Source organism: Piliocolobus tephrosceles, chromosome 13 (genome assembly GCF_002776525.5).
Source record: "Piliocolobus tephrosceles isolate RC106 chromosome 13, ASM277652v3, whole genome shotgun sequence".
Classification (NCBI taxonomy): Eukaryota; Metazoa; Chordata; class Mammalia; order Primates; family Cercopithecidae; genus Piliocolobus; species Piliocolobus tephrosceles.
The window spans coordinates 85,352,525-85,372,656 of NC_045446.1; the positions used below are offsets into that span (position 1 = coordinate 85,352,525).

The 20,132-nt window shown below is 38.6% G+C and overlaps 1 long non-coding RNA gene across 2 annotated transcripts in view; it reads right to left on the reverse strand.

The window, feature by feature from the left end:
* LOC111551606 overlaps nt 1-20,132 on the reverse strand; it is a 158,307-nt gene that overhangs the window by 8,042 nt on the left and 130,133 nt on the right. The window contains exon 1 of one of the 2 annotated variants that reach the window (XR_003307516.1): nt 16,774-16,910. The exons of the other annotated variant lie outside the window; for it this stretch is intronic. This is a non-coding gene — a long non-coding RNA (uncharacterized LOC111551606). Of the gene's footprint in view, nt 1-16,773; nt 16,911-20,132 lie in introns of those variants that run through there. 2 annotated transcript variants of the gene reach the window in all.

The following is a 20,132-nucleotide window of genomic DNA, read 5'->3' on the forward strand; positions in this document are numbered from 1 at the left end:
TTTCTTTCTTTCTTTCTTTCTTTCTTTCTTTCTTTCTTTCTTTCTTTCTTTCTTTCTTTCTTTCTTTCTTTTTTAATATTGAAGATTTTTCTTGAGCTAGAGGAGATGAGGAAAGAAAGCATTCTCTGCATATTTAATTTACAGGGCATTTATCCCTTCTCTGGCTGATGACCTAAAACCAAACAAATCATTATAAAAACTAAAAGAAGAAGAAAAAAAGGATAGCAGGTTTGTGAGAAAGGGTCTTTAAGTCCAGTTAAGAAAGACATCCAGAGCAGAATAGACCCAAACAAATACAAATGCTAGAATTCCAAGGGTATAAGAACTGTGAGTGGTTGAACCATTTTCCCATCCCCTGCCAGGATGTCTGAGAGGAACTTTTCAAGATAAACAGGCCTAGTACCCCGAAGGGCATTTTTTGATGCTTTCAAATAGATTTCAAAGGCTGCTTTGTAGAGGTTGTGAGGCAGGACAGTACCCAGGCATATCCAAATCATTCTTTGCCTTCTTAGCAAAGAAGTTGAGCAATTTTTAAAGTCAGCCTGCTGGAAGCTCAGAATGGGTATACTGATATATTTTAGAGGTTTTCAACTCACAATGCACTTTCAGTTGCATGAAGAGCTCACCTACTGAGTTGATTTGAGGAGGAAAAAGCCACCCCCATACCTACTCCCCATATTCCAAGTTGAAAACATGTCTCTTTTACTCACTTAACTGCAAATCTGCTGCTGTGGATTAATTTGTTGGACTCAAGATTTTGCTCCCTGTGGAGATTCCAAATCTTGTCATGAGCCAGTTCACCATTTTTATTACAGTTTGCCTACTTTGAATGAGTACATTAAATTCTTACTTGACAGCCAGTTTTGATGACAGGCAAAAGATGGAAAGGACAAGAGAATCCTTGCTCCACTGTGAGAAGGAACTTTCATGAAATGCAGAAATGCTGCCTATTCCCTTACATAATGCATCATTTTATTGAGAGTCACCGTCTATTCTATCACCAGCCTTATTTTCCACTTCAACTAGGAGGCCTGATTTGGGTTACTAATAGAGAGGCACTGTAGGACAATGGTCAAGTCAGACCCTTTTGGATTCACATTCCAGGCTTATCTACTAGCTGTAACACCTTGAACAAGTTAATTGAACTTACTGAACCTCTGTTTCTTCATCTTTACAACAGGAAGAATAGGATTATTGTGAGAATTTAATAAAACAATACATGTCAAGTCTTTTGAGTAGTACCTGGTATATAGTAAATACTCAAAAACTATTGACATCATCATTATTATCATCATCACCATCATTATCATCTGGTTCTGGCAGGTATGATCTATAAGCAGAAATCATTTTTTACTGGTTAATCTATGACTTAGGTAATTTAAGTATTTGTCACTAGCCTAGCCAGTCTTAGTTCTGTTTCATCCTGAATCTTCACTTGTCCTTCCTGGAGCTATGAAAAATAAGCCACTCAAACTGCACCACCCTATTTGGCCTTGGGGATAGGATTAGACTAGTAGGAACATGTACGCATTTCTATGATTTCTCCTGGATCTGAAACAATCCTAAAGCTATGAAAAAGAAGCTATGAATAACCATAGAGATTCGTAGACAAATTTAGTTGAACCTAGACATCTGGAGTGGCTCTTTAAAGGTACTAACTATCCTCTTCTGTTTTAAAACTGTTGGTGTGTAGGTCTCACGGGACAAAAAGACAAGTAACAAAGTTTTTGGTCTGCTTTCACATCCTATGGAAGCCCTTGGGAATTTTTTCTTTAAGGTTTACCCAGTATGTGAATCTGACCCCATGATACAACATTTGTGAACAGTTCAGTACAAACAAGGACTCGTTTCTCTCCCTCCCTCTGATTCCCCGTGGAATTTTCAGGGATGAACAGTCTTTTCATCTTGAAATCAAGCAGGAATAAGTCCGTCTCAGCTTCCCTTTTCACTGCCTTTCCTCCCCTACTTTTTTCAAAATCTTTGTGTAAGGATCTGTGGAGTGAACGAGACAGATCTTGATTTGTTTGTGGTGTGTAAAAGTTGAAAGGAGCCAGAAAGAAAGAGAACCATTTGCTAACCTCGGGAGACTTGGAAAATAAATTTTAATCAGAGAAATTCATTCAAAGGCACATTTTTCTAGTATGTATAAGATGGACTATTTTTTAAAAATCACAATTGCTCTTCTAAGAGCCTCCTTGAGATTTATTGGAAGACCATTGAGACTCAGTCTGGCAATGCAAATTAAGGGTCAAGGAACTCAGAACACCAATGAGGTCCTCACTTTGCACAAATGATTTGTAACTCGGATGATGACTTAAGGTATGACTTAGGTAATCAGATACGACTGACTTGATTTCCCCATTCTGTGTTCTGTGAAAAGTTCAGTGCCTTTCCACGATTTCCGCAAATCCCCGGGGGCCTTATACACTCATGACCACCTTTGAGCTGAACAATTTACACTCAATTTCAGTTCAGTTCATGAATCCTAAGCTGACCTCACTCTGAATCATGTATGCAACATGACTTCTTTCTCTAATTTTTTAAAAAATCCACTTACGTGGGCCTTTTTAAAGGTTTGTGAAGGCATAGAGATAAATATTAAGCAGCATAAACAACTGAAGTTTTGTTATCAGCTATATCTGCCCTTAAAAAAGTTTTAGATACCCTCCAACTTGGACACGATCTTCCCACCATGCTGCTAGACCCTCCCCTTTCCCCTTTCCTATCTTAGCTACTTCTATGGATGATTTATTATGCCTTCTCTCTTTCTTTCTTTTTTCTTTGTTTCTTCTCCTTTTGATTGTCTCCTGCTAGTCTATGTGCACATGGACCACACTTTCAACCTCTCAACCCCAGTGATTTACTAAGGTATTTTCCTGTATAAAAGCAGTTCCTACCGAAAGAAAAATACATAAGAAAGTCGTTAAGATAATAATTGTTTTGAAACCTTTACAAATATGTTTGGAAAGGTATGATAGTTCACTGAAAAGTGACTCCAATCTTTAATTAATTCATGGAAAGCTCACTCTTTCAAGGACTGACATGTTGAATCTGCAAGCAATATGAAAAATTCTTATTTTGGCTTTCGAAACCATTTATATAAAATAACTCTGAATTGTTCTTCTTTCTGCTTGGCAGCAGGATGGACAGAAAAGGCTCTGTGAGATTTCTTTCCTTAGTGAGAAGGATTATGGCCAAGCTATTTATTAGCCTAGAAAGGAAGATGCATACCACGTGCTTTTAAGCCACATGCTGCTGTCCACGGGTGTCTAGGTCTTGTTCCCACATGGAATGCATACATAAACATTCATATTCATCACACATCAGAAGAATTCCTTTTTGTATGCATGGGGGAAGAAGGAGACACTTACATTGGCATAATTTAGAAACATGGAGGAAGCGCCCTTCTGTTCCCAAAATAACTCCAGCTTTGTTCTGACTTCTACAATTCCTTTAACACCAGATAAAGTCCTCTAGTCTGCAATTTTATATAGAACTTAAAATGCAAACCAAGAGTGGGGGAGCCTTGGTAGTGCATATTCATACAAAGATGTGAATTAATATCAGATATTTTTTCTTGAGAGCTATTTTTTTTAAGAAGGTAAAGAAACCCCAAGATCCTTGAAGTTAGAGTAAATTTAAAAGAGAAAAGGAAAGGGAAATAATGTTTATTGACCACCTGCTTTATGCCACGTAATGTTCTGGGATTTTGCCTATGGAGTATATCTTTTGTAACTCCAAAAACACTATGAAGGATGTGAAAGATTGCCTTTTGTACTGAGCTACATCTGCCCAACTCTTAGTCATCCTAACCCATTTCCTAACCATAATGCATAATTCAACAAACATCTATAGACACTCCTCCCCCTTACACATGCACATAAACACAAGTATGTGCAGAGCATCTGGTATGGATCAGTAGGAACTTAAAAGCAGCACTACCCAACATATACTTACCCTAGTTTCCACTTGTCACTATTTAGACACGTGCAAAAAAGAGCCACTCTTTTATACCTGAGAAAGAGAAAGGAACTTTATGGCTGCGTCAGAGATGGCAGAGGAGAGAAAGAAAGCAGAGTATGAAGGGGACAGAATTGTGCCCATTCTTCCTCTGTACAAGGCAGAGCCAGATAGTGTGTGCGTGTGCACGCACACGTGTGTTTACATGCATGTATGTGTGTTTTCAATATATGAACAAGGGTGGATAACACTGTTAAGCTTAAAAGCACGTGTTGAACTCAGCCATTAAACCCTAATAATGGCTTGACCAAAAACCTCCTTTCTAGGGAAAGAAATCTCACAGAGCCTTTTCCTTCGATTCTTATGCCATGTAGCAATAAAGAACAATCCATAGTTCTATTGTTATAACAGTCTAGAAAAAAATTAAGTAAGGAGTAATTATTCACAGGCTCAACATAACAGCCCTCCCAAAAAGGAGTTTTCTCTGGCTCACTTTGGGGGTTTTGAACCTCATGTGGAGAGAAGTCAGAAGAGCAGCTGATTTAACTGTTCAAGAGAAATTTCATCATGCAACTGAATTCAAGCATAGCTGTTGCTGGGCCTGAGTGACACATTGTGACAAAGAGTAGTATTCTCCATTCCCACCCCCCATATCATTACCTCAGGCCCCAGGTACAATTAACTCTAGAAACACTCCAGCACCTGGACGATCGGGAGGTTTGGGAGAGTGTAAAGGAAGTAGTCCAGATGTAGACACTGGCATTCTTAAGATGGGCTATGGGTGTGGAAAACCTTTTTCCTCTTGCTTTGCAAGCAGCCAATGGGGGACAGAAGGGAACTGGGGCCAAAGAGAAAGGACTGAGCTGATATCACATGGTAACTACAGCTAACAGACCCTTATAAGGAAAATTGCAGGAAGCTCCTTCAGGGACTCTCAGTTACAGTAAGTCCTCACTTCATGTCGTCCACAGGCTCTTGGAAACTGTAACTTTAAGTAAGATGACATGTAACAAAACCCATTGTATCATAGGCTAAATGATAAAAGCAAGAGTTAATTCCTATGACATAGTTTTGGTCACAAAAACATCACTGGACTTCTAAGTAAAGACCAAAAGACTTCTAATATTAAACATTGAAATAAATGTGAATTATATATACATTTAAGAAAGATTGATAAAAACAAGCGAGACAATTATTTACCCAATTTTTCCAGTTCAGGGTAGCAGGTGACTGGAGCCTATCCAGCAGCTCAGGGTGCAAGATGGGAACCAACTCAGACAGGACACTATTCCTTCACAGGGCACACTCACACACACTCACACTCATTCACACTGGGACCATTCAGACGCACCAGTGAACCTGATGTGCACAGCTTTGGGATGTAGGAGGAAACTGGAGTACTCAGAGAAAATTCAGGCAGACATGGGAGAATGTGGGAACCTGTAAATTCCACGCAGACACTGGCGCCAACCAGATATTGATTTTTTTTCTCAACGACGTTATAACAAAGCATCGGTCATGGGAGACGTTAAGGTCCCTACCAGGCCCAAGGTAATAATCAAACAGATTTAGGTGCCGTCCCATATCTTTTATTGCCTGTACTCCAACTTAAAAAGTTCCCTCAACCTCAGCCTGTCTGGAGCTAGACTCTTTTCGTTGGTGATCAGAACAATTAAGAGAGGTGTAACCTCAGGCATACAGACCTCTGTAGCTCTTGGTCCTGCCACCCGGCAAGCTTCCATACCCCTGTGCCTTGCAAATCATCCATGAAACAGCTCTTCCTAATTATCCGAGTATCTGACACTCCCTCGCAACCTGCACCCCATAGAACTCAGAAAGGAGCCATGAGGACTGGGCCAGGAGATAAATCCTATGAGAAATATCACCTTCTTAGAATTATCCCTCTTCTCTACCTCTAGTGCCTTAGAGGCCGTTTGTCAGTCTGACTTTTCCCTTGGGCTAAGTTCTCTCATAGTCCTTCATGCAAATAGATTGTTGGCAGAGTCATCCATCCAACCTGCCAAATATACTTTGACATGTCTTAATCTCACCAGACACAAGTTAGGTCAAGGTTAAGAAGACTAGTGAGATTAGATAGAACCTCACTAGTATCAAAGGACCTGTCTGACAGTTTCAAAGTCTCTAGCCACATTACTTTCTCTCTAGTTGCCTAAGGACCCTCATTCAAAGTATCCACCTTTGCAAAGTTCTTGAGATGGGTTTGCAGATTGTGTCTCCCTGCATCTGTTCTTTCATACAGGATGTAATTGTTAAAACAGTGGTATAACCAATAGAAACAATGACCTATGGCAGCAGCAAGATAGGACTAATTTATTCCAACTTACAGAATAAGGTAAGATTTTATGGGAGAGGTAAATGTGGAGTTAGGCTTTTTAAACATGGACAGAATATCAACAGGTGAATGAAGCAGTAAAGGCATTCATTAATTCACCTGTTCTGCCAACATTTATTAAGATCCCGTTATGTATCTGGCTCTGTTCTAGGCACCAAGGATATGTGTGAATAAGACATCATTTCTGCCTTCAAAGGGCATGCAGTACATTCATCTTGGGCTGAAGATACAACGTAAGCAAAGGCACAGAGTTCCAGAGGTATGTGGCAAGTTCAGTGAACAATATGGCTAAGACCTAGGGTCCACTGTGTATGAAGGCAAGTAGGAAAGTAACGGGGAATATGAGGCAGGGAAAAAGTCTGGGGACAGAACACAGAGGATTTTAATAGTACAGTAATAAAAGTTCATTATGTGGGCTATAATAAGTCATTAATAGTTTGGAGTTGAAAAAGGGCGTGGTCAGTTTCTATTTTAATATAAAGCATTCCACTGGCCTCCTATTGCCTAAAAAATGTCAATGGCTTCACATTACTCATGGGTTTAAGACCAAAATCCTTAAGAGGGATTCAAAGGCCTTGCAGTATCTCCCTTTCCTTACTGCATGTGGACTTCAGTGATCTTGTATTATCGCACCTTGCCACTGCCCACCACAGGGCCTTTGCACAGTTTGTTTCATCTTTCAGCAAACCTGTTCCCTTTACTTAATTAGCTTCTTCTCCTTCAGAGCTCAGCTAAGTCATTATTTCTTTAAGAAAGCTTTTCCTGATCTCTACTCTACTGCTAGTCCTTACTAGATCTAATCCCCTAGTATATATGCATAATAGATTTGTGATCTTTGGTTACTCTCTGTGTCCTTCAGTAGGCTATAATCAATGGCAGAGACTCTGTTTTGTTCATCATTTTCTCTCCAGTGCCTACGAAGGTATCTGGCATATTGTAGATATGCAATAAATACTTGTTAAAAGGAAAGGAAAATAGAAAATCTTTTTAAAATAACATTGTAAAAAACGGTTGTGGGCGAAGGGTTTGGCTGTAGGCATTGCAATCACAGAAGAGGCTTCACCCACTGACTTCATAGTCAGGGATGCAGTTGTAAATTAATAATAAACTCTCCATGTGGCAGCCATGGAATCATCAGAGTGATAAGTCTTTCTCTAGCAGCTGATTAGGCTGAATTCATGGGTTGATTAATCTGTCTCTCCAGGAATCATATCAGTCCAGCGCCTGGGTGTGAAAAGGCCCTATTGTTTTCTGCTGGTTAATTAAGTGCAATGGCTGGTCACAGATCAGAAAAGCGCGGTATCGTATTGAGTGAGAATGTGCAGAGAGTGGAAACGCAGTGTATTTTAACTGTGTGTGAATAAAGGGGTTAACATTAAAATCACAGAAAAGAGACAGTCCTAGGAAAATTGCTTTATCACAACTGTCTCTGAAATTGTGAACGGTTAGAATAAGTGGGCTGATGAATCTGTGCTTCTCCCTTCCCGCTGATGACTGCGTGAGAGGAAATGGGTTCAATCTTCAGGGAGAGAAATTTGAGCAAATTATTTCTCAACAAATTTCCAGAGGGAGCATGTAAAGTCTTTGTCTCTGGATAAAGAATAAAGGAGAACCAGTAATTATCACTGCTCTGCTGATGAGCATTGTCCTGCCTTAGAATGGTGTGGGTGGTGAGGAAGGTACACACAGTTCCCCTAACCAGCACTTCCAATATTAGGGTTTTTTTTTTTTGCCATGCAGGGTTCTGAAGCCATAGAATGACGGCTCTGCATGACGTTTCTTGTTTTAATCTGGTAATGCTTTGTAAACCCCATGAATCATCAAATATGCCATGCTTGAGAGATTTTGACAAGTTTTATGAGTCCACCTAGTGCTATTTATTTTTGTTCTCTTTCATTCCTTCTCTGTGGGGAGGAGCACTTTCAAGGGCATCCTTCACAGAACTGGCCAGATGCCACAGTGGCAAATCTAACTCTATCATCCTGAGGCAAGAAGTAGCATGTTTTGCTCTTGCCAACTCCTTGGTATGGCATTAACATGACGGATGGAGCCAGCTATTTGCACAACCAGTAACCAGGGCAGATCCTAGGAAGTGGGGGTGAGCAGACAAGACACTCCTTTTAAACATAAATATCCCAGGAGGGATGTCTCAGATCCATGTGTTTGTTGGGGCTCTACCTGTTACAGTTTTAAGATTCACCCACAGGCTCTATCCAAAATATTTCCAGCATGGCACAGTGCCTGAATAATCTTCCATTATAATTCCTTCTTTGGGGCCTGGCATCGAAGGAGCTATGAATAGGCGAAATCACTATATGGAAGTAGTAGCAAAATAGTGCTATTAGTTTTATCATTTAACTATTAGTTTAATTGGCTTAATTATCTAAGTCTGTATTGTCCAATTGAGTGGTCACCAACCACATGTGGCTACTGCACACCTGAAATGTGACTAGTGACTAAACCATCACCTTCTCTTTCATTTTAATTTCATGAGATTTTGATTAATGCTAAATCCCAAAACAGAGTGGGGAATCTATGGTCCGTAAGTCTGAGAAATTGGGTATAAAAAATTAACATCGTTCCATGTTGCACAATTTTTAACATGCCAGTGTTCAATATGTCTTTCTCAGAAGGGGATGTTATAGGCAATTTAACAATTATACCTAGCCATGGAAGACATTTTGTTTCTTTCCATAGGGTATCTCAAAGAATACCATTTGGGAAATAACTCTCCACGTGGAAAGGACCAGGAAACAATAGTCAGGCAGAGAGCACTGTGATCTATGCCTTTACTGAGAGAAGATGTGTCTCAAAAGCAGAGCCCTGGACTGTGAGCTGCAGGGAGTTAGGACTTAGCTTCCTTGCTATGTACTTGTTCGTTTGGTTTTGAGGAACTTTGACATCCCACTAACTTCACCTATCACATTCACCCCAGCCTAACCTTAGTGTTATTTTTCCTCTTCTGAAAGATGAGTGGGTTTGACCAGATGAGCTATATGATGTTTTCCAGGTTCGAAATTCTATGGTTCATTCATTCTGATGCAAATCTTTGAAATTTCCTACTTTTTTAATGCTTTCAACCCCTAATTGGATAGTGTCTAAGTAAGTCAGAGTATATGCCGAGACAGTATACGGTGGATCACAGAGAATTTTTTCTCCTTTGAATGCCTCCTAAATTTAAGGGAGGAAAGCAGACCCTGAGGAAAAGTATACAATCCTGGGGGAACCAAAGTATACCATCTTGGTTTGTGAGATCAAACCAGAAAGGAGAATGCAGAAGCTTGAAGAAAAGGTAAAGCCATTGCTTGTAAGTAAGTAAAGTGGTCTGCAAGGACTTTAGACGATAGAGTTGATCTTGATGATAATTTTTAATTCACTGATAGACCAGGAGCAGAGAGTGGCTGATGAGGTATCTATGTGTAATTGAAAGTGGCATGATTAGAATCAGAGGTACCAATCATCGACCATAGCAATTATCCAAGTGAGAGGTATTGGCTAAGGAGTATGTTTAAGTCGTTGGCTTGGACAACCAGGAAGATGGAGGCATTCATTCCAGGAAAGAGAAAGTAATGAAGACTGAGCAGGTTTGAGGACAAGATAATAACAACTTCAAGTTAGGACATGTGGACTTGGAGATGGCTGGGACACTGTCCAAGTGGTGATGCATAGTAGGAAATTAGGGATCCATATCTGGATGTTAACAAAGAGGACTTAACAAGAGATAGTCAATATTAGAGGGGGAACGGCTCATTGAAGAGGCAGTGTAGGGTAATGATTAAGAGAGGGACCTTAGGACCTCTAACACTTTCTTGCTGTGTAACTTTGACCAACTTACTTTACTTCTCTATACCTCAGCTTCATCATCTATAAAATAGCTGTAGTTTTTACCCAATAGAGTCATCATGATGATTAAATGATGTAGTACATGTAAAACATGTAAAAGAATGAATGACATTCCTAACAAACATTATTATTACTATTTTCTCCTTTTCAAAGATAAGGAAAATAAAGAAAGCTAAGAGGGGATATATAATTGGCTGACTGTGACACAACTACTAAGTGGCAGTGTTGAGATTCAAGTCCAATTCTTCCTGAGACACATCCAGTGTCCTTTCTACTATATCACTGCAGTCAAAAACTTCAACCATTCAATGCATCGCTCCTCATTTGTGAAATGACAATATAATAATATGGACTTTATAGGGTTGATATAATATTTAGAAAGCATTTAGAACAATGTTTGGGACATTGTATGTGCTGTAGAGTGTTTGCTATTATTAGTAGTAAGTAATAGCAATAATACTAATAATAAATACTAACAACATTTTTCCTACACTCTGCTGTCTGGTAAAATTAAAGTGCCTCCATTTTCAACTAACTCAGGCAAGATATATTTGGGCTAGAATGGAGTAGGTTGAAGGAATCAGCAGGGGTGGGTCAGGTGTCCCCTTTGCCTCAGGAAAAGATGAATCCTAGGAGCACTGTGAAGGAGCTGAGTGGAGCTGGCAAGGCCCAATCACTGTTATTCTCTGGTCTGAACACATGGGCTTGGGAGGGGGTGGATAAAGTAGAAAGAATTCAAATCTGCACATCTCCAGTGACAGTTGCCACATCTGGGATCAACTGAAACCACTTTCATCCAAGTACTAACCAGGCCCAACCCTGCTTAGCTTCCAAGATCAGACGAGATCGGGCGCGTTCAGGGTGGTATGGTGGTAGACCTGAAATACACTTTCAAAAGGAAGAAATACCTCTAAAAAATAAAGCTTGGAAGATAGGCAAATGGAAAAATGAGGCCAGGATACAGAAAAAGCACAAGTCAAAATAAATCTGACTCCTGGCTTCCTGCTCTCTGATCTACTCACGTAGCTTCAGGATTTGTTTATGATTGTTTGCGTAGTTGAGAATCTCTGGGGTTTTTTGATTGTTTTTCATTACAAAATTCAACACAGTGGGATACAAGTTTTATGCTTCTATTCCCATTTTATCAAGAAAGAAGAGAGTGAAAACTTTTTAATCTTCCCCCTGCCCCCACTACCAACATCACTGAGATGATTTAATGCCTCATAACAGAAGTAATTTTGTGATAATGACACAAAGGCAGCAATTAAAAAATATTGCTTGTTTCGGGGCCTATAAATTGGCTGTTGGTAATTGACAACAGAATGTGTTTTCTAATCCTCTGAAATGATATCTTATTGCAAGCTGGCATGGTAATTACTGTATTTGTACAGTACCAGAGGAGTTCCAGCCTGAGTTTGACAAGGAGTTGATTAAATCACCTAGGTGTAATTGAAGGTTTTGATTGCATTGCCTCCGAGTTGATCAGCATTAGTAATAGCCTGGCTTTCTGCTGTCATGTGTTTTTAGAGCTGGCGGTATATCAGCCCTTTCAATCTCCCTCCCAAATCTCAGCCTCTGTTGTGCCAGTGTCAAGAGAGAGCCAAGAGAGCTTCTCAGCACAGAAAAAATGAGGACAGAAGATCCCTGGTGCTGGAGCTGAATGATGTCATTTGAAACAACCACCACAAAAAAACCTGTTTCTAACTGCCTGCTTTGTTTCTTTAGATGGAGAGGACAGGGACTATGGCGGTCACAAGACGTGGCTTGCACATGGCCTAGTCAGTGCAACATAAGGACGTATGTCATGTAATGCAAGAAAAGGGCTTCTGCTCATAATTTGCTTCTTTGAGGATTTCAATTTTTTTAAAGGATCACTTCTCAAGAGGGCGAATTGAATTTGTCCATCTTAAATGCAACATTTTAGTCAGTTATCAAGAGAGATATCCTGACTCTATGCTATGAAGAACCTTTGATTGTGTTGGTATTATTCCATTTACTTACATGGTATTTTTCCATTTACTTACGTGATATTTTTTGAGCAATGTTTCAAAAAGCACTTTGCAAAGGAGAAGGAAAGATAAGATCCATTAATAAACTCCAATACAAAGCTGAACATGATAAAGGCCTTGCATACAGTATAAACTAATTGAAACAAAAGAAGTACAGAAAATATTCACATCTTACAAATTTACTGGTCATTAGCTAAGATTATCTATGATAAGAAGGTGAATAAGATTTTTTCCCCTTTAAGATTTTACAGTCTGATCAAGAAAACAAAAGTAACAAGAATAAAATGATAGCAGCTATTATTTTTTACTTTTTGTGGATTATTTCTCAGTTTTCATAAGAACCTCTGTGGTAGATGCAACTTTTATTTTCATTTCACAGATAAATGAAATGGATTAAATAACAGAGAAATTAAATAACATCTCCAAAGCAGAATTGGAAACTGGTAAATTTGCAATTTGAGTCAAGGCCTTTCATAATAACCTGGCAAAATAATTGTTATTCCCATTTACAAATAAGAAAACAGAGGCAGGAGAGATTAAGCAAATTGCCCAAGTTCAGCCATTAAAAAGCAGTCAAGCTTAATCATAATCCAAAGGAGAGATAAATAGATGATTTAGTATATCCAAGAAATGTGCTATGTGAGCACCAAGAAAGGAGGAAATAATTCAAATTGGGGTTAATCAAGGCAGCCTTCATAAAGGATTCAGCTTTTGAGTTGAGATTTGAGAATGAGACATTGAGAGATCGAGAGGTCAAAATGGTTTCTTGACACTGGGGAGGGCAAATACTAACCAAGCAGGGTTCTTTGCTACCTGTCGTCATCAAATCCAACAGAAAAGTTGGACAAAAAGAAGAGAAAATTTTCTGGCAGAGTTGGGAACCTCGGAATCTCCGTGGAACTGCTTTGCCCACTCCCACCCCTCCCCCTCCTATTAGTATAAAACACTGAGCACTGGTTACAGAATCTAGATCTCTTCCTTCTATTTATTATCTCGGGTAAATAGTCTCCAAGCCAGTTCCAGCCCTGTTTTCTGGAATGCTTGCAAGAACATCCTTTATTCAGAATTCTGTACTTTTTTTTAGCTTCAAGAGGAAAATGGAACCCAGGATCAAAATGCTACACATACTCAAGTGCACACTCAGACCTGGAAGACATTGGGTCACTTCTGGGGAAGGTTAGGAGAATGCAATGTGAGTAGGTTGGGACTTGCAGGTTCCAAGTAGACATTCCAATATTTCTGAATGTTGCTTCTGATGTGAACACTACAGAGGGGTGAAGCTTTGGGTAGTAGAACAAAATCCTTGTCACCAATCAAGTCTTAGCCCATCAGGTCTTCAGAAAGCTAGTTGAAGACCTAGACTTGATTCCTAAGAGTTAGTTATCATAGCTCAGTTCCCACTTATGAGTGAGAATATAAGATGTTTGGTTTTCCATTCCTGAATTACTTCCCACTTATGAGTGAGAATATAAGATGTTTGGTTTTTCCATTCCTGAATTACTTCACTTAGAATAATAGTCTTCTGTTCCATCCAGCTGCAAATGCCATTAATTTGTTCCTTTTATGGCTTAGTAGTATTCCATCATACACACACACACACAGATATATAGCTATCTATCTATCTATCTATCTATCTATCTATCTATATATATATATATCACAATTTGTTCACTCATTGATTGATGGGCATTGGGCTGGTTCCATATTTTTGCAATTGTGAATTGTGCTGCTACAAATATGCATGCACAAGTATCTTTTTCTTATAACGACTTATTTTCCTCTGGGAGATACCCAGTAGTGGGATTGCTGGATCCAATTGTAGTTCTACTTTTAGTTCTTTAGGGAATCTCCACACTGTTTTCCATAGTGGTTGTACTAGTTTACATTCCCACCAGCAGTGTAGAAGTGCTGCCTTTCCTCTGCATTCCCACCAAAAAAAATTGTTTTTTAATGATTTGATTATAGCCATTCTTACAGGAGTAAGGTGGTATTGCATTGTGGTTTTGATTTGCATTTCCCTGATCATTAGTGATGGTGAGCATTTTTCATATTTGTTGGCCATTTGTATATCTTCTTTTGAGAATAGTCTATTCTTGCCCTTAGCCCACTTTTTGATGGGATTGTTTATCTTTTTCCTGCTAATTTGTTTGAGTTCCTGGTACATTCTGGATATTAGTCCTTCATCAGATGTAGAGGTTGTGAAGATTTTCTCCCACTCTGTGGTGTGTCTGTTTACTCTGCTCACTGTTCCTTTTGCTGGGCAGAAACTCTTTAGTTTAATTAAGTCTCACCGATTTATCTTTGTTTTTGTTGCATTTGCTTTGTGGGTGTTAATCATGAAGTCTTTGCTTAAGCCAATGTCTAGAAGGGTTTTTCTGATGTTATCTTCTAGAATTTATATAGTTTCAGGTCTTAGATTTAAATCCTTGATCCATCTTGAGTTGATTTTTTTATAAGGTGAGCGATGAGGATCCAGTTTCATTTTCCTAGATGAGGCTTGCCAATTATCCCGGCGCAATTTGTAGAATAGGGTGTCCTTTCCCCACTTTATGTTTTTGTTTGCTTTGTCAAAGATTAGTTGACTGTAAGTATTTGGCTTTATTTCTGGGTTCTTTATTCTGTTCCATTGGTCTATGTGCCTATTTTTATACCAGTACCATGCTGCTTGGGTGACTATGACCTTATATCATGGTTTGATGTCAGGTAATGTGATGCCTCCAGATTCGTTCTTTTTGCTTCATCTTGCTTTGGCTATGCGGGCTCTTTTTTAGTTCCATATAAATTTTAGGATTCTCTTTCTATCTCTGGAAGAAATGACAGTGGTATTTTGATGGGAATTACATTGAATTTGTAGATTGCTTTTGGTAATATAGTCATTTTTACAATATTGATTTGACCCATCCATGAGCATGGTATGTGTTTCCATGCAGTGGACATTTAAATTTGTTTTGCTGTTTTTTAAAGCTTGGTTTCTTGCCTGTTAAAATGGAGACAATTTAAGTCTGTTCCCAAGGTTTTGGTGAATATTAAAAATAAATTGTGGTAATTTTTATTATTGAATTACATTGAAAAGGGATGTAGAAGAAATATCAAATATAGTCCCTATTTAATATCTTGACCTGAAATTAAATGGGAGCTGATCCCGTATTTCTGTACATGTTACTTATATAAAATAAATAGTTGTATAATATTCACATTGTTAGTACTCAGTAAAGTTTAATATTTAAAAAAATGCGAGAAAAAACATCTATTCATTTAATATTTTTTGAAGAAATCACAAATGCTTTTAAAAAGCATTTCAACAGGTGCCAAAGAAGAAAATACATTACAGTTTTATATACATCTACTAATTATGTGCATTAACTTTTTGAATGACAAGTTTAATCTGTCACTCATGTGATAATTAGAAATAAGGTTTTATTGATGTGCAGCCTCTCCATGTATAACCATAATAGTTTCATATATTTTTACAACATTTAGCCATCATTCTACCAAATTTCAAATAAATTTCACTTGATTTAGACTGGAAGATGCCTTTGTTTGAATGGTGGTGAGGGGCCAGGGGAATCAATTTTAAAAAGAAAAAAAAAAGCATCAATTTTATGGCATAGTTTTACTCACTGACACACAATGAGGAAATAAATCACAGGGGAAGGAATAGAGTGAACTGTTGCTCATCTTCTAGGAGACAGACTCAAATGGGTAAAGTGATTTGCCAAAGGCCACATACCAAGCAAATAAGCAGTACCAGGTTTTGGAATTGGTTCTTCAAATTCCATGACTTTTCCACAGTGTCACTGCATAAATGGTCTCTCTACTTCTCATTTTCAAATAATTTATCAGCTTAACCATCCCACTCCACTATTCTGCTCACGTCTCTCTCTATCTATGACAGCTATTTTTCCAAAGCCATTAATTACCTTCTAATTTTCAAATCCAATTACATTGATACAATCTATTTTTTTGTCTGCTCTTTAGCATTCTACCATGCATGACACCATCCTCCCTGAAACTTTTATTTTTCCTTAACCTTGATTGTAAACAAAATGACCTATCCAGTTTTTCTAATCAGAAAGCTGGCAGCATCACTGTTATTAATGACCCCTCTTCTCTAACTTTCTCTTTCAAATACACACACATACACAGACACACCACACACACATACACACACACACAGGGTCAAATATGTCTTCTAAATATCCTTCTAATGCCCTGTTCTTGATCTCAACTGTCTCTGCCTTTGTAGTTTCTCTCTTGAATGAAATCTGTTGCAACAACCCCCTACATGTCTAATTTGTTTCTAAGCCATCTATCTGTGCTCCATGCTACCAACCATTCCATTCCTCGATATACATCAAAACATGACTCCATGGAAGATACAGGCAAAAGGAGAAAGGTGTGTGCTATAGTTTGGATACCTGACCCTCTAAACTGCACGTTAAAATTTGATCCCCAGTGTTAGAGATGAGGTTTAAGAGGAGGCGTTTGGGTCATGAGAATACATACCTCATGAACAGATTAGTACCCCCCACCAGGGGGAAAGAGGAGTGAATTATCACTCTATTAGTTCTCCCAGGAGCTAGTTGTTCTAAAGAGCCTGACACCTACCTCCTCCTCTCTCTTGCTTCCTCTTTTGCAATATGATCTTTCCACATGCTGGCTCCATTTTGCCTTTCACCATGAGTGGAAGCAGCCTCAAATTCTCATCAAAACCAGATGCTGGTGTCATGCTTCTTGTACAGTCTGCAGAACCATAAGCCAAACAAACCTCTTTTTTCTTAATAAATTATCCATTCTTAAGTGTTCTTTTATAGCAACACAGATGGACTAAGGCAATGTGCTACTATATGGCAGAATTTCCAACACATCTTTAATGGATCAACAGCCCTCAGAAGGGATCTATAATTCTAGAGGCACCATTTTATCTGCAGGACCTTCCCCCAACTCCCCCCAACTTCTCTCCCCCAAGTCCTTTATATTCTGGCAGGAGATCCAAAGAGAGGTAAGCTATGAGCACAGAGAGCTACAGGGAAGACATGAAAGTGAGATGTGGGCTACGGATGCACCACAGGATGGTGGAAGTAGCACTGGGCTTGAGTTGTATCTCAGCCCCTTCCTAACCATGTGATTTTTGGCCTGTCCCTGAATTTCAGTTTTAAAGTAGTGTGATAATTAATAATACCCACCTCTGAAGTTGTAATGAAGTTTGAAATAAATATTAAATGTAATTAATGTAAGAGCACTTTGTCCTTCACATACATATTACATAAACATTAGCTATTTTATTATTAGGTTATAAGTGGAAGGAAATTTAAAAACTGTAGCTATAGATAAAGAAAAGAACTGGGCATACTAGTTCATACCTGTAATCCCAGCAATTTGGGAGGCCAAGGCCGGCAGATCACCTGAGGTCAGGAGTTCCAGACCAGTCTGGCCAACATGGTGAAACCATGTCTCTACTAAAAATACAAAAATTAGCCAGGCGTGCTTGTGCACACCTGTAATCCCAGCTACTCGGGAGGCTGAGGCAGGAGAATCACTTGAACTTGGGAGGTGGAGGTTGTAGTGAGCCCAGAATGCACCATTGCACTCCAGCCTGGGTGACAGAGTGAGGCTCCATCTCAAACAAACAAAGAAACAGAAACAGAACAAAACAAAAAACCAAAAAGAAAACAGTGGTGGTAAAATAAGTGAGACGTGTAAAGATATAATGTGACATGCAGTAGATACTGAGCAATCCCAATGGTTTCAGTCAAACTGAGAGAAATTACTGCCTACAGTTTACAAGTTTAGACTGTCCTGGGGTGGAATTCTAACTCTATTGCTATTAGTTAGGTCCTTCAGACAAGTTAACAATGCTAAAAATGTAATTAACAATAATAATATTCCCTAGTATTTATTAGTATGTGCGCTAGGCACTGTTCTAAATGTTTACATGAATTATTTCTGAGTTTCAGTTTCTTCATGTATCAAATGGCACTAGTAATTACTGTACCTTCCTTATAAGATTACTGTCATAGTTAAATAAATTAACATGATGCTGGTCATGTAAACAGCAATAAAAACAGCAGTCATTATTGTTATTATTAGCTCTGAAAATACTAAGGATAAAAACCAAGTGAGTGGATATATATACTTCTCTATATTCCTCCTGCTAAATACAAGCAAAAACTCGAGACATTATGTATAAAATAAACATGCGAAGGCTCAAAGGTGGGGCAAAGATAGCAGACTGGCTAGGGACCTGAAACCGGAGATCTAACATGGCGAATTTCTTGGGTTTTCTTTTTGTCTTATGTATCCTGGACATGAAACCAAGAAGCTAGCAGCCTGGAAATGCCAATGGGAGAAACAACAAAAACTCCAAGAAAAGCATGCTCTCTCTAGCTAAAGGAACAGCCTAGCTAGACAGAAAACTTCTAGACAAAATCCATCCTCTCCTAGTCAAACACCATAGAGAAAACACACAGCCTCACCCTCATCAGCAAAGGTGGAGGGGCAGCCAGGATTTCCACCCTTGCTTATCTGTAACATGGCACTCGTAAACCACCTCCCATCCTGTAGTATCAGAGAAGACAGAGTAGGGAGCTCAGACTTTCATTTCCATCCCATGACAATGAGACACCTTCCCCTAAACCCCACCACAGTATTAGTGGAGGTTACATGGAGACTACATCTGGCAGTGACAAAGCATTTCTACCTTTCCCATCTAGGATAGTGTGAGAGGAAGGACTTAGAATTTCATTCCCACCTGACAATGATGAGGAAGTGCCCCCCCATGCCCACCCCACCACTTTCCCTCCCAGAGCAATGTCAGAAGAAGCTTGCTGAAGATAAAGGTTTAACTAAGATACAGAAGTTTATAACAAAGTACTAAAAATGTCCAGATTTGAATTGAAAAAATCACACATTATACAAAACACCAATAAAGTCTTAATTTGAATGAGAAAAATAAACCAACATACACCAACACTGAGATGACACAGTCGTTGGACTTATCTGAAAGGCAATCTAAAGCAATCATCATAAAAATGCTTCAGTGAGCAATTATGAACATGCTTGCAACAACTGAAAAAAATTGAAAGTCTCAGTAAAGAAACAGAGGGTATAAAGTAAGCCAAACTGAAATCTTAGAACTAAAAAATGTTATAACCAAGATAAAAACTCAATGGATAGGTTCAACAGAATAATGGAGAGGACAAAGGAAAGAATGAGCTTGAAGGTAGGACAATAGAAATTACCCAATCTGAACAACAGAGAGAAAATAAGGAGGGAAAAATAAACAGACGCTTGGAGACCTGTGGATCTATAACAGAAGACCTAACATTTGTCACAGGACACAGGAAAAGGAGGAAGATGGTAGGAATAAAACAGTATTCAAAGAAATAATGGCTGAATATTTCCCAAATTTGGGGAAAGACTTGAACTTACAGACTCAAGAAGCTGAGAATATTCCAAACAGGATAAATTCAAAGAAATCCATCAAGACACATCACACTCAAACTTTCGAAAACCAAAGTCAAGGCGAGAGTATTGAAAGCACAGACAGAGAAATGACATGTTATCTATAGGAGAAAAGTAATTCCAATGACAATGGATTTCTCATCAGAAACTATGGGAGACAGAAGGAATTAGGATATTTTTCAAGTGCTGAGATAAAAGAATTGTCAGTACAGAATTTTATATCTAGTGAAAATATACTTCTAAATGCAAAGGAAATAAAACTTTCCCAGAGAAATAAAAACTAAAAGGATTTGTCACCATAGACTTATTTCAAAAGAATGGCTAAAGGAAGTTCTTGAAACAGAAAGGAAAGGACTTTTTAAAAGAATCTTCAACATCTGGAAGGAAGAAGAAAAAACAAAAAGATCTAAAAATAGTAATAAATTCAACAGTCTTCCTTCTCTTGAGTTTTCTAAATTGTGCTTGATGATTAAAGCAAAAATTATAACAATTTTTATGTGGTT